The sequence below is a fragment of the Balaenoptera borealis genome (genome assembly GCF_965194805.1).
Source record: "Balaenoptera borealis genome assembly, chromosome: X".
Taxonomy (NCBI): Eukaryota; Metazoa; Chordata; class Mammalia; order Artiodactyla; family Balaenopteridae; genus Balaenoptera; species Balaenoptera borealis.
Genome location: NC_138881.1, coordinates 36747317 through 36761841, shown reverse-complemented (window position 1 = coordinate 36761841; position 14525 = coordinate 36747317). Strand labels below are relative to the sequence as shown.

At 38.4% G+C, this 14525-nt stretch overlaps 1 long non-coding RNA gene across 2 annotated transcripts in view; it reads left to right on the top strand.

Moving 5' to 3' along the window:
* The first annotated feature begins 11221 nt into the window (after positions 1–11221).
* The window catches only part of LOC309621189, a 185862-nt gene continuing 182558 nt past the window's right edge, over positions 11222–14525 (top strand). The window contains exons 1-2 of one of the 2 annotated variants that reach the window (XR_014239802.1): positions 11222–13078; positions 13570–13725. This is a non-coding gene — a long non-coding RNA (uncharacterized lncRNA). Of the gene's footprint in view, positions 13726–14525 lie in introns of both variants that reach the window. The other variant, XR_014239803.1, reaches the window with a different exon arrangement.

Here is a 14525-nt window from a genome sequence, read left to right as displayed (position 1 = left end):
TGCTGTTCAAAATAACCTTGTACATACATTATTTCACACATGTGTAAATATTTCTGTAGGAGAAATCTCTAGAATAGGATAGAATCTCTAGAACTAGAATTCTAGAACTATTCCATGAAATAGTTCCTACGAGCATAGGTCACCAGGTGAGGCAAAGTCAGGCTGATTATGCCTTCCATGAAGTTGTGGAAAGCTGCTACTTTATTTAGAAAGGCTCATTAACCAAGTAATCTTCATTATTTGGAATATTAGGTTTCTTCGTTATCTGGAGTTATATGAAATGTGAACCATAATCCCACTACAATAACCAAAATAAAGTTGCTGCTTTATAGTTTATGAAGTGTTTTCCCATACACATTTTCTAAACCTTTCTCTGAACCTAAAATCTAGGTTTAAAATGATATACTAAAATTTAAGAACTTTGCTTCAGAAATACTACAAAAGTCAAAAGAGAACTAGAGCAAGAAATCATTTGTCAAATTGATACTGGCCTGTTCCTCATGTCCACAGGCCCAGTTCTGGACTTCAAAGTGGTTATTTTTCTCTCTAATAGTGTTTGGAACTCTGGGTGGCTCTTGAATCCAAGCTCATGTATTAAAAATGAATGACAGCACCATATTATCATGGCTGATTCCTGCTTTAATCGTTCCTGTAAAACCTTTTTGCATTCCAAGACAATGAAAAATGCAAAAAGCTGTTATAAACAGCTGAGTCAAGATCTAATTCTCCAGTGTGTTCATTCTTATTGAGTAAATTCTACATAACCCATTGGCAAAGGAGATTGAATAACACATTCTGGCAGAAATGAAAATTACTGACAAACAGCTACATGGTGCTAGATGCAAAGGCACGACAAGAATCTTTCTATGGAATCTTTTACCCACCCATTTAGTTAGCGTAGGTCACGTGACCATCTTTGCAGCTTGTGGGAGAGGAATAGAATTTGCTGGTGCAGTACAGCAAGACTTGAAGAGGTTTATTTTTTCCTCTGCGAAGTCCATGGTCATGAGAATTGTGAAAAGCTTAACAGCAGGAGACAGTGCTATTCATTTGGAAAATAACCAAAGCCCACTTTTCACTAGTATATTGTCCACAGATGTTTCATAAAATGATGAATTGATAAATCAGTGAAATAATCCTAGCACTGCAAAAGATATATTTTTAAAGACCATTTTAATAAAAGATTTCCATTTCTGTATTTAATAATATTCGTTGTCTAGATAGCCTTCCATTTATAGCCTTTGCTGGTGTTGGCTTCATTTCTTCATTGTTTTTCCTCAGCAGCTGTGGATAAGGGCTCACCAATAACTTCCAATTAAGAACCATTCATCCACCTCACCAGTTCTAGAAGAAAATGTGGGTGAAATTCTCTAGAACCGTGCCTCTCAAATTTGAATGTGCAAATTTACTACCTAGGGAGATCTTGTTAAAATGCAGAGTCTGATTCAATAGATCTGGAAGGAGCCAGAGATTCTGCATTTCTAACAGAATACAGGTGACACATTTGTTACTGATCTGGGGATCACACTTAAAAGTAGCAATGCTGCCTTACAATCCGAGAGAGGGAAAAACTTTTACAACTATGACTCAAAATACAAAAGCCATAAAGAAAAAATAGATAAATGTGGCTACATTAATATAACTGTTGTTGACATAAAAGACAAATTTATGGTCACCAAAGGGGATGGGGGGCTGGTGGGGAAGGATAAATTAGGAGTTTGGGATTAACATATACACACTACTATATATAAAACAGGGAAACAACAGGGACCTACTGTATAGCACAGGAAACTATACTTAGTATCTTGTAATAAGCTATAATGGAAAAGAATCTGAAAAAGAATACATATATATGTATAACTGAATCACTTTGCTGCACACTTGAAACTAACACAACATTGTAAATTAACTATACTTCAATTAAAAAAAATAACTGTTGCATGCAAAACCGAACAACCAACCCCAAAACACCTTAGAGAGAATAAAAAGATAAATGACAAAATGGGACAAAATATTTGCAACTTGTAATACAGATAAAGTGTTACTATCCCTAATATATAATACGATAAGCTTTTAAAAATAGGGAAGAAAAAAACTTAATTCTAGAAAACAGGCTAAAGATATAAACCATCAATTTAGCTTGTTCTTCTTGCTCATAATAGAAAAGCTAATTAAAACTACATTGAGGTACATTTTCTCTCCTACCAGGTGAGCAAAAATCCAAAAGTTTGGCAACATTTTCTGCTGGTATTCCCTCTTATAGGAATCTATCCCAAGGGTATACTATAAAAAGATGAAAGCACAAATATTTATTGCAACAGTAATTATAGTAGCAAGAGACTGGAAACAACACAGATGCCTACTGGGGGCCTAGCTGAATAAATTCTGATACATCTATACAATGAATACTATTTAAATGCAAGGGAAAACAAAGAATATCTCTATGCACTGCTATAAAGTATTCTCCAGGATTTAGTATTAAGTAAAAAAAAAAGCAAGGTGGAAAAATAAAAGGACATAGTTTACCAGAGTTTATCTAAGAAGGGGGAAGGATGCAAATATGTATGTACCTATATTTTTAAAAGACAATGTAATGATAGATCATAAAATAAATAAAATGTTTTAAAAGACAATGTGATGATAGGTCATAAAATAAATAAAATGGAAGGAGGAAGGAAATACTCTTCCTGCCAGAGTAGAGAGACAGAACCTAGATTTTTTTCTGAAGATACTTTGAATTAGAGATGTAACTTTAGAACCGTGTCAATGTCTTACATAATTATAAAACAAAATTAAATTTAAAAATTTAAAAATTTAAAAAGCAATATCTAAAAATCAAAAGCAACATGAAATAAATGGATCTGTGTACTGAGTTAATGGCTTAATCGCATGAAGACAAATGATTTCAAGTGAACTTCAAAAGAGAGTAAATTTGACTCTAAGTTTCTAATGGGATATACCCTAAGGATAAAAAAAGGAAATACATTTAAAAAAAAAAATCTTAAACTGAGAGTAATAGATTGTTTTTCTGATAACATTACATATTTATATATTATAGTTATTAAATATAATTTAATTTAAATATTTTATTATATTTACTTATATATAACTATATAAATTAGTAAATTTATATATATATTAAATATATAAAAATATATTTAGTAGGATAAGGCTTATAATTAATTGTTGCAATATCATTAGGAACCAAGATTTTCAGCATAGAAGAGAAAAAGTATAAAATCAAGGTCTTTATTTTTTTATTATTTTTTAAAAGATATTACATAGTTATTGAGTATATTCCCCACAGTGTATATTTCATACCTGTGTCTCATTTATTTTGCAACTGGAAGTTTGTACCTCTTAAAGTCCCTTGCCTATTTCTTTTTTAAAAAAATTAATTAATTAATTAATTATTTTGGCTGTGTTGGGTCTTCGTTTCTGTGCGAGGGCCTTCTCTAGTTGCGGCAAGCGGGGGCCACTTTTCATCGCGGTGCGTGGGCCTCTCACTATTGCGGCCTCTCGTTGCGGAGCGCAGGCTCAGTAGTTGTGGCTCACGGGCCCAGTTGCTCTGCGGCATGTGGGATCTTCCCAGACCAGGGCTCGAACCCGTGTCCCCTGCATTGGCAGGCAGATTCTCAACCACTGCGCCACCAGGGAAGCCCCCTTTGCCTATTTCTTTCTTTCCCCCACCCTCCTCCCCTCTGGCAACCACCTGTTCTCTGTATCTATAACTGTGTTTCTGTTATGTTTAGTCACTTGTTTTGTTTTTCAGATTCCCCCATAAGTGAAATCATCCAGTGTTTGTCTTTTCCTGTCTGACTTATTTCACTTAGCATAATACCCCCTAGGTCTATCCATGTTGTCACAAATGGCAAGATTTTGTTCTTTTTTATGGTAGAGTAATATTCAATTGTGCGTATATACCACATCTTCTTCATCCATTCATCTGTTGCTTCCTATCTTGGCTATTGTAAATAATGCTGCAATGAACATAGGGATACAGCATTTCTTTTTAAAAAATTAATTAATTAATTAATTTATTTATTTTTGGCTGCATTGGGTCTTGTTGCTGTACGTGGGCTTTCTCTAGTTGTGGCGAGTGGGGGCTACTCTTCATTGCGGTGCGTGGGCTTCTCATTGTGGTGGCTTCTCTTGTTACAGAGCACGGGCTCTAGGTGTGCAGGCTTCAATAGTTGTGGCACATGGGCTCATTAGTTGTGGCTCACGGGGTCTAGAGTGCAGGCTCAGTAGTTGTGGTGCATGGGCTTAGCTGCTCCACGGCATGTGGGATCTTCCTGGACCAGGGCTCGAACACGTGTTCCCTGCATTGGCAGATGGATTCTTAACCACGGTGCCACCAGGGAAGTCCGGGATACAGCATTTCTAATTCGCGTTTTTGTTTTCTTTGGATAAATACCCAGGGGTGGAATTGCTGGATCATATGGTAGTTCTATTTTAATTTTTTGAGGAATCTTCGTACTGTTTTCTATAGTGGCTACACCAATTTACATTTCCAGCAACAGTGCGCGAAGGTTCCCTTTTCTCCACATCTTCACCAACACTTGTTATTTGTTGTATTTTTGATAATAGCCATTCTGACAGGCATGGGGTTATATCTCACTGTGGTTTTGATTTGCATTTCCCTGATGATTAGTGATGTTGAGCATTTTTTCATGTGTCTGTTAGCCATTGTATGTTCTTTGGAAAAACGTCTATTCAGGTCTTCTGCTCATTTTTTAATTGGGCTGTTTGGGTTTTTTTGATGTTGAGTTGTATGAGCTGTTTGTATTTTGGATACTAACCCCTTATGTTTGTAGTTTGGATACTAACCCCTTATCAGTCGTATCATTTGCAAATATTTTCTCCCACTCAGTAGGTTGTCTTTTCATTTTATTGATGGTTTCCTTTGCTGTGCAAAAGCTTTTAAGTTTAATTAGGTCCCATTAGTTTATTTCTGCTTTTGTTTCCTTTGCCTTAGGAGACAGATCCAAAAAAATATTGCTATGATTTGTGTCTGAGAGTGTTCTGCCTATGTTTTCTTCCAGGAGTTTTATGGTTTCTTGTCTTACATTTAGGTCTTTTTTTTTTTTAATTTAAAAAAATATTTATTTATTTATTTTTGGCTGCCTTGTGTTTTCATTGCTGTGCACGGGCTTTCTCTAGTTGCAGTGAGCAAGGGCTACTCTTCGTTGTGGTGTGCGGACTTCTCATTGCAGTGGCTTCTCTTGTTGTGGAGCACAGGCTCTAGATGTGCGGGCTTCAGTAGTTGTGGCATGCGGTCTCAGTAGTTGTGGCTCACAGGCTCTAGAGTGCAGGTGCAGTAGTTGTGGCACACGGGCTTTGTTGCTCCGTGGCATGTGGGATCTTTCTGGACCAGGGCTCGAACCCCTGTTCCCTGCATTGGCGGCCAGATTCTTAACCACTGCACCAGCAGGGAAGTCCCTATATATAGGCCTTTAATCCATTTTGAGTTTATTTTTGTATAGGGTATGAGGAAATGTTCTAATTTCATTCTTTTACATGTAGCTGACCAGTTTTCCCAGCACTACTTATTGAAGTGAGTGTCTTTTCTCCATTGTATATTCTTGCCTCCTTTGTTCTACATTAATTGATCATAAGTGTGTGGGTTTATTTCTGGGTTCTCTATTCTGTTCCAATGATCTATGTGTCTGTTTTTGTGTCAGTACCATACTGTTTTGATTACTGTAGCTTTGTAGTATAGTCTGAAGTCAGGGAGTGTGATACATTCAGCTTTGTTCTTCTTTCTCAAGATTTTCTTGGCTATTCAGGGTCTTTGTGTTTCCATACAAATTTTAGAATTATTTGTTCTTGTTCTGTGAAAAATGCCATTGATATTTTTATAGGGGTTTCATTGAATCTGTAGATTGCCTTGGGTAGTATGGTCATTTAAGCAATATTAGTTCTTCTAATCCATGAACACAGTATTTTTCCAACTGTTTGTGTCTTCTTCAATTTCTTTCATCAGTGTCTTATAGTCTTCTGAGTACAGGTCGTTTATCAACTTAGTTAGATTTTTTCCTAGGTATTTAATTATTTTTGATGCAATTTAAATGGGATTATTTTCTTAATTTCTCTTTCTGATAGTTCATTGTTAGTGTATGGAAATGATATAGATTTCTGTATATTAATTTTGTATCCTGCAACTTTACCAAATTCATTGATGAGCTCTAGTAGTTTTTTGGTGGTGTCATTAAGATTTTCTATGTGGAAATCACTGATGCAGAACAGAAAAAAGAACAAAGAATAAAAAGAAATGAGGACAGTTTAAGACACTTTTATTACAACATCAAATGTACTAACATTCCCATTATTGGGGTCTCAGAAGAAGAGAGAAAGGGGCAGAGAATATATTTGAAGACATAACAGCTGAAAACCTCCTTAACCTGGGAAAAGAAACAGACATCCAGGTCCAGGAAGCACAGAATCACAAACAGGATTAACCCAAAGAGGACCACACCAAGACACATTGTCATTAAAGTGGCAAAAATTAAAGATAGAGAATACTAAAAGCAGCAAGGGAAAAGCAACATGTTACTTGCAAGGGAACTCCCATAAGGCTATCAGCTGACTTTTCAGCGGAAACTCTTCAGGCCAGAAGGGAGTTGCACAATATATTTAAAGTGATGAAAGGGGAAAACCTACAACCAAGAATTCTCTACCCACCAAGGTTTTTCTTCAGGTTTGATGAAGAGATCAAAAGATTTACAGACAAGCAAAAGCTAAAAGAGTTCAGCACCACCAAACCAGCCCTATAAGAAATGTTAAAGGGACTTCTCTAAGCAAAAAAGAAAAGGCCACAACTAGAGATATGAAATTATGAAAGGAAAAATCTCATTGGTAAAGGCAAATATACAGTAAAGGTAGTAAATCAACCATGTATAAAACTGGTAGGAAGGTTAAAAGACAGAAGTAAAATCTATATCCACAATAAGTAGTTAAGGGGTATATAAAACAAAAAGATGTAAAATATGATGTCAAAAACAGTAAATGTGGGGGAGTGTGAGAAATAATGCAGGGTTGTTAAAATGTGTTTGAATTTAAGAGATCAGCAGCTTAAATATATATATATATAAATTGCAATATATAAACAAAAATGGAGAAGGAATGATAGGATTAGAACAGTGATTCTCAAAGTGTGGACCCCTGGATTCTTTCAGGGGTCCATGAAGTCAAAACAATTTTCATAATATCACTAAGATGTTATTTACCTTTTTCACTAGGTTGACATTGCATTGATGGTGGAAAAGCTAAAACTGCTGGTGCCTTAGCATGAGTTAAGGCAGTGGTACTCACTGTACTAGTGGTCACTTTATTCTTTGCTGCCATGTTTGCAGTAAAAAAAAAAAATTGCCTGTTTTACTTAAGAATGTCTCTGTTGAAGCAGTAAAAATGATTAATTTTATTAAATCAACTCTTGAGTACATGTCTTTATAATATTCTGTGCGATGAAATGGGAACTATGCAGCAGGCACTTCTGCTGCACACTGAAGTATGATGGCTGTCTCAAGGAAAAGCGATTGTGCAATTATTTGAGTGGAGAGCTGAACTAGCCACTTTTTTTTGGTGGAAAACTATTTTTACTGACAGGCAAGCTATGGTTATTCAGACAGAGGTATTTGGCAGACATTTTCTTGAAATTAAGATGTGAACCTTGTCAGTTCAAGGAAAACAACTTGACAGTATTTATTGCCAATGATAAAATTCAAGCTTTCAAGTGAAAATTGGAATTTTGGAAACTTGTATCCACCACTGTGAGTTTAATATCTTCTCAATATTTAAAGACTTTTCTGATGGGACGGCTGGTAATATTAACAAATGTGATTTGGGGGGATATTGTGTAATGAAATGTGTCAACTTTTGTAATATTTGCATAACTCAGCGAACCAATATTTTTGAAATGACTAATGCATGATGTTACAAAATCATGCATGGGTAAGAATCCATTCAAAGTACAAGATAGATTTTTAACGAAACAGATTATAAAAAGTACATTGATGTGGTTTCAGATTCCACATCGCAATTAACCTTGAAGAAACTACTGCTTCTTTCTAAAAAGAATGTTCACAGTTATCTGTAGAGGCTATTAAAATGCTCCTCCCTTTTCTAACTACAGATCTGTAGAAGCAGGATGTTCTTCATATACTTCAACCAAAGCAACATATTACAACAGATTGAATATAGAAGATGTGAGAATCCAGCTATCTTTTAGTAAGCCAGACATGAAAGCAATTTGCACAAGTGTACAGTGCCACTTTTCTCACTAATTGTCTTTGTTTTGGAAAATATGGTTATTTTTCATAAAATATGTTATTTATGCTATGCTTATTGCTGTTATATTTAAATGAACTGATACATTCTAAAATTTCTCAGTCTTAATATTGCATATGGTAAATATCAATAGCTATAACCTACCTAATCAAAAGCTCTTTGGGATCCTCAATAACTATTAAGAATTCTGAGTCTAAAATTTGAGAACTTTAAAAAAATTTTTTTTATTGGAGTATAGTTGATTTACAATGTTGTGTTAGTTTCAGGTGTACAACAAAGTGAATCAGTTATACATGTACATATATCCACTCTTTTTTAGATTCTATTCCCATATAGGTCATTACAGAGCATTGATTTCCCTGTGCTGTATAGTAGGTTCTTATTACTTATTTATTTTATATATAGAAGTATGTTTATGTCAATCCCTATCTCCCAATTTATCCCACCCCCCTAAAATTTGAGAACTTTTGAATATCATTGTTTTCCAAATAGTTAATAATTAAGTAACAGATCTGGGCATTGATCATCAATGGCCACCATATCACAAAAAAGGAGATATTATGTACTTCCTGATGGAGATTTACAACATCACCTATGAAGTATTCTTTCCAAAAAAATCAAACCTGTCTCTGATAAACCTTCTAGATTCCACCACCAGTTTATACAAAATACAGGGGCAAGATGAACCTGTTAAGGACATTCTGGGGATACAATAAGCAAAACCCAGCATAACAGGTCATTCCGTAGGAGAAATGACTCCATTTCTTCAATGAATAAATTGCAAGGAAAAGAAAAAGAGGGAGGAGCAACCCATGGACTTCTGTTCCTATTGTTTGGAATGCTTTACCCTGCTTTTTCATTTGATGAACTCTTATTCATTGTTCTATTTATTTATTTATTTATTTACTTATTTTTGGCTGTGTTGGGTCTTCATTGCTGCACGTGGGCTTTCTCTAGTTGCGGCGGGCGGGGGGCTACTCTTTGTTGCCGTGCGCAGGTTTATTGTGGTGGCTTCTCTTGTTGCAGAGCACAGGCTCTAGGTGCGCGGGCTTCAGTAGTCGTGGCACGCGAGCTCAGTAGTTGTGGCTCTCGGGCTCTAGAGCGCAGGCTCAGTAGTTGTGGCACACGGGCTTAGTTGCTCCGTGGCATGTGGGATCTTCCTGGACCAGGGTTCGAACCCGTGTTCCCTGCATTGGCAGATGGATTCTTAACCACTGTGCCACCAGGGAAGTCCCTTATTCATTGTTCTTTAAAAAAAATTTTTTTTCTTCAGGTTTTATTGAGATATAATTGACACACAGCACTGTATAAGTTTAAGGTGTATAGCTTAATGATTTGACTTACATACATCATAGAATGCTTACCACAATGAGTGTAGTGAACATCCACCCTTTCAAATAGATACAAAATTAAAGCAATAGAAAAAAATTTTTTTCTTGTAATGAGAATTCTTAGGATTTCCTCTCTTAACAACTTTCACATATAACATACAGCAGTGTTATTTATGTTTAGCATGTTGTGCATTACATCCCTGGTACTTATTTATCTTGTAACTGGAAGTTTGTACCTTTTGATTGCCTTCATCCAATTCCCCCTCCCCCCAGCCCCTGTCTCTGGTAACCACAAATCTTATCTCTTTTTCTATGAGTTTGTTTGTTTGTTTGTGTTTGAAGGATAATTGACCTTCAACACTATGTTAGTTCCTATTACACAACATAGTGATTTGGTATTTCTATACATTTCAAAATGATCACCACGATAAGTCTAGTTACAATATGAGTTTTGCTCATTTTTCAAGTGAAAGTTACCTCCTCCGTGAAGCCTTTCCTGCCTCCCCAGATGGAACCCATTACTTCTTCTTTTGTACTCCAATGGCATTTTGTACAAATCTCCAGTTTACTGCTCACCATATTTATTATAATGTCTGCTTATAAGTTTAATCTCTCCTTGAGTGCCAGCACTATCTTCTCTATGCTTACATAGAGAAGGTGTAGAGAAAGCTCAACACCATAACTTTGGTTCATAGTAGATAGTCAACAGATGTTTGTTAAATGAATGAATGGGATGGTGGTTGGGTCCATGCTCAAAGTCCATGAATTCATTTCTTTTCTAATGAATTCTACTACTGCTATGGACTGAATTGTATCCCCCCCCAAATTCATATGTTGAAGCCCTAACCCCCAATGTGATGGTATTTGGAGCTGGAGCCTTTGGGAGGTCATTAGGATTAGATGGGGTCATGAGGGTGGGGCCCTCATGATGGGATTGGTGCCCTTATAAGAGTAGAGGTGAAATCTTTCTCTCTCTCTTCACTCTTGCTCTCCGTCTCAGCCATGTGAGGACACAGTGAGAAAGCAGTCATCTGCAAGCCAGGGAGAGAGCTCTTACCTGAACCTGGCCATATTGGCACCTTGATCTCAGACTTCCAGTTTCCAGAACTGTGAGAAAATAAATGTCTGTTGTTTAAGCTACTCAGTCTATGGTATTTTGTTATGGCAGCCTGAGTTGACTAATACATCTACCTTTGCTCCTCCTACATCTTCAGGTTCTTCACCATTTTCCTTTATCCAGGAAACCAGACTTGACACAAGGTCCTAAGGGTTCAATCAGGACTAATCTTGACAGAAGGCAAGTTTAAGAATAAGCGCAAATAGTTACTGAGTGCCTACTCTATGGCAGGCACTTCTCTGGATGTAGGATGGTAGTAGGGTTAAGAAATCTGGGGCCTGCTGTTTTGAGCTTATAGCCTACTTGGGAGATGGCCAATGATCAAGTGAATCCGTAAAAATAATTCCAGCTATGGTAAGTGCTGTGAAAAAAAATAAACAGAACATTGTGATGTAGAATCAGGGTGTACGGAGTGGAGGTGGGGTGAGAGGGTGGGGGGGAGTGGAGGGTACTCTGACTAGGGTGGTAAGGGAAGAGGTGATATATAAGTTGAGATATAAGGGAGCCAGCTGTGTATGAAATAGGGGGAAAACTTGACTTATAGGCTTGGGAGACAGTAAGTGCAAAGGACCTGAAGCAGGGAAGAGCTTGGTGTGTTTTAATTGCTGGAAGGTGAAGGGGAGCAGAATTTGTCACCTCAAAATATGTCTCTTTGGCGTAAGAATTATTTTGAGCTGGTTATTTTTAAGAAACAACAGGCATAGGAAAAGCTCTGAAAATTTACTAGAAGTTACCCTTTTGTAAGAGACATTTACATTTATAAGGGAAATCTCCATTTGTAAGGGTGTCTCCCTCTCTGTACCAGGGAGAGGAGAATAACTAAACCTCTAGAAACTCTTAACAATGGAGATGGCAGTGATATGTCAGCATAACAACCATACCTCTGCTTTTCCTGACAACCTCCCATAAATGGCCCCACCGCCCACCCCCAGCATCTTCCTTTGTCTTTAGCTGGAGATGGGATTTAAGGTGATGGCTTGGGCCATTTTGGGGAGTAACTCAGTTTTCCTGGGTCTCTCTCATGTATACGAGAGGCATGCATGTTACTAAAGTTCATTTTTCTCCTGTTAATCTGTTTTTTTATTACGGGGGGTAGAGGGTGTCTCAGCCAAGAACCTAGAAGGGTAGAGGGAAAATTGTTTCCTCCCCTACAAAAGCTAAGATGACTGGAGAGTAGTGAGAGCAGATGAAAGGAATGTGAGATGAAAGCAGAGGGGTGCAGAAGCTCTCAGTGCCCTGCACTCTGAGGCACACTGGGGTAAGGGCTTTAGATTTCACTCATAGAGCGATGGGAACTCTTCCAAGGGCTTCAAGCCAGTAAATGACACGGCCTGACTGTAGGGTGGGCAAGAGCGGAGCCCTGGTCTCCCTAGACCAGTTAGTGTTACTGAACCAGGATCATTTTGCCCAGGTTTGCAGTGAAGAGAGGGTTTATTCTCAAGGCAGCCAAGCGAGGAGACGGGAGAACAAGGAACAAGGGGCTCAGGGTATTTATGGGATAAAGAATAAAGCAGCAGGGCATGGCTGAGGTGTGGGGAAAGGTGATTGGAAAAAGGTGCTGTAATCTTAGTTCTGCGCCGGTGTAACTAAGCTACAGGCCTCTGCATGTTCAAAAATGGAGGTTCTTAACATGACCTGGGGGTGGAGTTTTTGGCCCTCTGCTGTCAAAAGGTCACTGAGCAGGACATTTCTGCATGCCCAGTTGGAGGGTCTCAGTGGTCCTATAAAGTCTTTTTTTTTTTTAAACAGGAAGAAAATCCAGCAAACATTTAATAATATACACATGGGAGGGACTCAGGAAAACTAAGTAACTCTGGCCCTGTTCAGTCTTAACGAGCCCTGCTCAAACTAGACACAGCTGATTCCAAGATCTTGGAAAACAACTCTGGCGAACACCTTATTATTTAGCCTACTTGCTACTTGGAGGATTTGCAAGTCTTAAAACGACCTTGATTAGTGAAGGCAGGTGAAATGGATTTGACTAATGATTACCCAGGGTTTCATTAGGAGGCTTTATAGGAGTCCAGGTAGGAGATGATGGCGGCGGCAAAGAAAGAGAAGGCGAGCTGCTGGAGATTTATTTGGAGGGTCAACAGAACTTGCTGATGAACTGTATGGGGGCGTGGTCTCCACATCCTGTAATGCCGCTGCATCCTTGCAGCCCAGGCCTCCTAACCTGGGATCCGTGTGTCGCAGGAGATCCATGAATGCACCTCAGGAGTCCACAGCCCCTCTGAAAATGTACAAACGACTGTGTGTCTGAGCATTATCTTGGCGGAGGTGGGGCCCATGGTTTTCATCAGGTTCTCAAAGGTCATAGCAACACCGACAAATGTTAAAGGCAAGTGAAGCTGGGTGAGGGGCACCTCGGGGTTTGTCATGCTCTTTATTTTTGTGTTTGCTTGGAAATTTTCATGATAAACTGTTCAAAATATTGGTGTGCCAACTGTGCAATAGAAGCAAAGAATGATTATTGTGGCAGACCTTTTGAAAGCCACGTTGCTACATCTTATGCCTCGTGGTCGGTCTGTTGTCACTTAAGATCCTGAGGTGTTCTTGCCAGATTGGTACAGCACCTGCCCTCCCCTACGTGGCTTTAGTGGCCACTGTGTTTCTTCTCCAAGTGGACCGCCCTCCACTGAGTTTCATGTTCTGAATTTCACAAATACAGAGTATATTAAGGTCACTTGAAACAAAGAGCACAGGTGCTGGGGTCTGAGGGTCCTGACTTGGAAACTCAGCTTCCTCAGTAACTGTGTGACCTTGCAAAACAACCTGAATTCTGAGCATCGAATTCTTCTGTGTAAAAGAGGATTTGTATTTGCTCATCAGGTGACTGGTGTTTAAATAAGAAGATGTGTGTAAAACACATATCCCAGCCCTGCGTAAATAAACATGAGCCTGGCACTGCTCCCCTTTTCAAGTTGTGGGAAAATCAACACAAAATTGGCGAGCACGGTTTTCGCTTCCATCATTCAACTGGTTGAGGTAGGATTTTATTTTTATTTTATCTTTAAAAAATTACTATTGAAATGTAGTCGATTTACAATGTTGTGTTATTTTCAAGTGTATAGCAAAGTGATTCAGTTATATATACATCTATTCTTTTTCAGATTCTTTTCCATTATAGGTTATTATAAGAAATTGAGTAGAGTTCCCTGTGCTATACAGTAGGTCCTTGTTGGTTATCTGTTTTATATATAGTAGTGTGTATATTTTAATCCCAAACTTTTAATTTGTCCCTCCCGCACCTGTCCCCTTTAGTAACCATAAGTTTGTTTTCCATGTCTGTGAGTCAAAGTAGGATTTTATAAATGTATAGGAAGTTGCAAACACTCCTCTTTTTTTAAAAAAATTATTTATTTATTTATTTATTTATGGCTGTGTTGGGTCTTCGTTTCTTTGCGAGGACCTTCTCTCTAGTTGTGGCAAGCGGGGGCCACTCTTCATCGCGGTGCGCGGGCCTCTCACTATCGCGGCCTCTCTTGTTGCGGAGCACAGGCTCCAGACGCGCAGGCTCAGTAATTGTGGTTCACGGGCCCAGTCGCTCCGCGGCATGTGGGATCTTCCCAGACCAGGGCTCGAACCCGTGTCCCCTGCATTGGCAGGCAGATTCTCAGCCACTGCGCCACCAGGGAAGCCCCCAAAGTAGGACTTTAATGTGAACGTAATGAGAGGACTGTGGAAAGCCATTTGTTATATTGAATGTCTCACCTCCAACTGGCAATAAGCACTGCCAAGGTCAAGTAGCTCTGTCGAGTTGGGCTGACACCCCGTTTCCCCTGACT